The sequence below is a fragment of the Schistocerca americana genome, unplaced genomic scaffold (genome assembly GCF_021461395.2).
Source record: "Schistocerca americana isolate TAMUIC-IGC-003095 unplaced genomic scaffold, iqSchAmer2.1 HiC_scaffold_296, whole genome shotgun sequence".
Taxonomy (NCBI): Eukaryota; Metazoa; Arthropoda; class Insecta; order Orthoptera; family Acrididae; genus Schistocerca; species Schistocerca americana.
In genome coordinates this window covers 163,820-168,819 of record NW_025726012.1, presented here as the reverse complement: position 1 = coordinate 168,819, position 5,000 = coordinate 163,820, and positions in this window count along the sequence as shown.

Below are 5,000 nucleotides of genomic sequence, written 5' to 3'. Positions count from 1 at the left end.
CGCCATCTATGAAAATACGGCGAAACCACATGCAATACCTCCATCTATGCGAATCTGACAACACTACGTCCGCCATGTCGAGCGCACCACAAAACACAGCGCCATCTGTAGGTCTCCCGCGGCATGACGTCCTGCAACGACGATACCGCCATCTATGAGACGCCAAGCCGACCAAGACATCGATGGGCCCACAGTGCCCATCTTTCGACCCCACCCACAAAGCCTGCGTCCTCTGTCGACCACAGCACCCCAACGCCAGCGCCTCTGCCGCACGAAATCGTGGACCGGCAATCACTCCACCTGCGCCCCACTCCAACCGCCCAACTCGCAACTCCAGCGGATGAACGGCGGACTTTTCCCGCAGTCGCAATGTGCAATCCACCCCTATAACATGCGTTTCATGAAGAGTTATCTCCAATATGCGACATTCCCGCTGTCCCTATACATGAGCTGCGGGCTGTACCAGTTACGAGCTAGAGACGCGACCGCGTTGCTCTCTGTACGAATGCCGATGCTGAGCGGTCAGCTAGGAGGCGCTCCATCCATGTCGGTACCGGTGAGCGTTGCACTCGCAGTCGCAAGAACGTACGGCAAGTATATTACCTGGAAGAGTCAATGACAGTCCACGCCCCCCTGCGTGGGAAGAGTCTTTCTAGGCCATGACCCACCGGAAGGGCGCAGCGTCCCCCACCCCAGACATGTGACGTCACACCATCGGTATTGACGACTAGACTGATTCCTTATAATCATTTGCCATACACCGGTGGAAGCTGCCGAGACGAGTAACTACATAGCGGGCTCGCCGTGTCACTAATGTACAGAGATACAACAGTTTCGACTGGAACCGGATTAAACGTATACACGGCGCTGATTAGTAATAGATAGAGCCATCAGAATACAGATAATGTATACAACTGTCCGTATACATGCTGAAAGACTCTGCTCACAATCACAACCACACGTCAGCCACACACCCTTATCACGCACTACTCTCTGCCTGTAACACGCACACAGACAATATGTAAGCACCAGCATGGAACAACACCCAGTGCATCCTCTCCGCCACATTAGACAATCCACACTGTCATAACCAGACTGGGAGGTCCACTCAGAAAACAGAATATCCCACCCACCCGACAACCACCATTGCTCAGCCAAGCCACCAACACCCACACATGTCCTACACAGGGGTGCACCCAACATCACAATACTGCCTCCTCTCACAGCACACAAACAATGGCAGGAATGAAAGACACAGGTCTGCCACAAGCATGGAATGAGAGCGCCGCCTGTCATGAGCCAAAGGTGCATCCTGACGTGGCAAATCAGATGATGCCGCAGGCATCCACTTACTATAATCACAATCAACAAACCGGCCGCCCCGCCCCGCCCCCCATTAAACCTTTCCTTACAACAATGTGTACCTTAACCTAACCTATATCGTACCGTAACCTAACCTATATCGTACCGTAACCTAACCTATGTCGTACCGTAACCTAACCTATGTCGTACCGTAACCTAACCTATGTCGTACCGTAACCTAACCTATGTCGTACCGTAACCTAACCTATGTCGTACCGTAACCTAACCTATGTCGTACCGTAACCTAACCTATGTCGTACCGTAACCTAACCTATGTCGTACCGTAACCTAACCTATGTCGTACCTTAACCTAACCTATGTCGTACCTTAACCTAACCTATGTCGTACCTTAACCTAACCTATGTCGTACCTTAACCTAACCTATGTCGTACCTTAACCTAACCTATGTCGTACCTTAACCTAACCTATGTCGTACCTTAACCTAACCTATGTCGTACCTTAACCTAACCTATGTCGTACCTTAACCTAACCTATGTCGTACCTTAACCTAACCTATGTCGTACCTTAACCTAACCTATGTCGTACCTTAACCTAACCTATGTCGTACCTTAACCTAACCTATGTCGTACCTTAACCTAACCTATGTCGTACCTTAACCTAACCTATGTCGTACCTTAACCTAACCTATGTCGTACCTTAACCTAACCTATGTCGTACCTTAACCTAACCTATGTCGTACCTTAACCTAACCTATGTCGTACCTTAACCTAACCTATGTCGTACCTTAACCTAACCTATGTCGTACCTTAACCTAACCTATGTCGTACCTTAACCTAACCTATGTCGTACCTTAACCTAACCTATGTCGTACCTTAACCTAACCTATGTCGTACCTTAACCTAACCTATGTCGTACCTTAACCTAACCTATGTCGTACCTTAACCTAACCTATGTCGTACCTTAACCTAACCTATGTCGTACCTTAACCTAACCTGTATTGCGCCTTAACCTAACCTGTATTGCGCCTTAACCTAACCTGTATTGCGCCTTAACGTAACCTGTATTGCGCCTTAACGTAACCTGTATTGCGCCTTAACGTAACCTGTATTGCGCCTTAACGTAACCTGTATTGCGCCTTAACGTAACCTGTATTGCGCCTTAACGTAACCTGTATTGCGCCTTAACGTAACCTGTATTGCGCCTTAACGTAACCTGTATTGCGCCTTAACGTAACCTGTATTGCGCCTTAACGTAACCTGTATTGCGCCTTAACGTAACCTGTATTGCGCCTTAACGTAACCTGTATTGCGCCTTAACGTAACCTGTATTGCGCCTTAACGTAACCTGTATTGCGCCTTAACGTAACCTGTATTGCGCCTTAACGTAACCTGTATTGCGCCTTAACGTAACCTGTATTGCGCCTTAACGTAACCTGTATTGCGCCTTAACGTAACCTGTATTGCGCCTTAACGTAACCTGTATTGCGCCTTAACGTAACCTGCATTGCGCCTTAACGTAACCTGCATTGCGCCTTAACGTAACCTGTATTGCGCCTTAACGTAACCTGTATTGCGCCTTAACGTAACCTGTATTGCGCCTTAACGTAACCTGTATTGCGCCTTAACGTAACCTGTATTGCGCCTTAACGTAACCTGTATTGCGCCTTAACGTAACCTGTATTGCGCCTTAACGTAACCTGTATTGCGCCTTAACGTAACCTGTATTGCGCCTTAACGTAACCGATATTGCGCCTTAACGTAACCTATATTGCGCCGTAACGTAACCTATATTGCGCCGTAACGTAACCCACATTGCCCCTTAACGTAACCCACATTGCCCCTTAACGTAACCCACATTGCCCCTTAACGTAACCCAACACACGTTGGGCCTTAACCCAACACACGTTGGGCCTTAACCCAACACACGTTGGGCCTTAACCCAACACACGTTGGGCCTTAACCCAACACACGTTGGGCCTTAACCCAACACACGTTGGGCCTTAACCCAACACACGTTGGGCCTTAACCCAACACACGTTGGGCCTTAACCCAACACACGTTGGGCCTTAACCCAACACACGTTGGGCCTTAACCCAACACACGTTGGGCCTTAACCCAACACACGTTGGGCCTTAACCCAACACACGTTGGGCCTTAACCTGCTCTGTAATTGTCATACGACGCGTTAAATTAGTGTAGTGTTGCCTAACTGCAACCCCCGCAATATAGTTTGCTACTCGCACTGCCCGGTCCCCAGTGTATCGCTTCATGTTAAACACCTTGCAGCTATACACTGTAATGTGGATGGCAGCAGGACGTACATGCTCAATGCCCTTTGCAGTTGTTCATTGGCATTTGCAGTTGTTCATTGGCATTCGCATGTGCGAAGCACTTAGCCTACGCTGTGGTACGGCCTGTGTCAACTGTCCGCTGATGTTGTACGTCCAAATCACACACTGTACTGCACATTGGTCCTCATGTACTGAATGATACATCGTGGTACATGTGACCGTACAACGACTGCGCCAACAACGGCGAACCATGCGGTCCAAATGTTGTGCACTCAGCTACGTGTCGTCTCCCTATAAGAGCTGGATTGCAGTGTGGTATGCCCTGGATGGCGATCAGCATGAGCCGTCTGTTGATGTAGTGGCGCGTGTTGTCAGACGTAGTCGTCTCTTCTCACACACCGTGATAGCATGGTGCACTGCGTTCCACATCTGCGACATGCGACAGAGGCCGGTTGACAGTCGTTCGCGCAATGGACATCGCATACGTACGGGGGCCACCTTCCACGTGTTCGCGAAGCGTGCACATGTTGTTGCGTGTATGTGGGCAGACATAGTGTGTCGTGACACCTGACACAGGCATGCAACAATCGTTGAATTTGCAAATGGCGATGGACGCCTACGTTTGCTGGTGACGTTATGCAAATGAACAACTGGTAAACCGTTGTGGTGCGGTTGTTCTCGCTAGAGGTGAATCAGTGATGGCGACGATCGGTTGAGCTACCAACCGGTTGTTCCAGCGATACCCACCATGCCCACGAACGTGAATGGCATCTGGGTGTGAAGCGATACGCGGCGGTGGCTGGGTGGGACCGTCCCCGGCCGGTGAGGGGGGGCCTCCCGGCGTGCTGGCCGCGCGGTGCGTGGGCGCACGCGCTACAGCCGGCTGGTGGGGGCGGCCAGTGGCAGGCGCGCCGGCCGACGGAGGCGGCAGGCGGCGCAGCTGCGCGCCGGCGCACCCTGCACGCGGCGCCGTGCGGCCAAAGTAGGTCCTCGCGGGCCCGGTGCGAAGCGCGGTGGACATCTGCAGTGTGCTGGTCCGATTGAGGACTGTGTGCGCTGAGGATGCGCCGCCGCCCGGCGCTCGGCGCCGCGACGCCGTCTGCTGCTCGGTCGCCTCTGCGGTTCTCGCAGGTGGTTTGTATCGCAGCTGTGCGGACGTGTTGGCGCGTGCGCTGTGCTGGGAGAGTTCGCTTCGGCACCCAAGTGGGGCTTTTGTCCTTCTGTGGCGCTGGCGTTGGAGCTGCCGGTCACCGTAGGTGGCGCGTGTTGTCTCCCGCCGGCAATGCCACGACAGCACGCTCCCGGGCCTCTGTCGGCAGCGGCAAGCTCAGTTGGGAGCACGGGTGGTCGCACCTAAAGCGTCTACTCGCCAAACTCCGGGCGATTG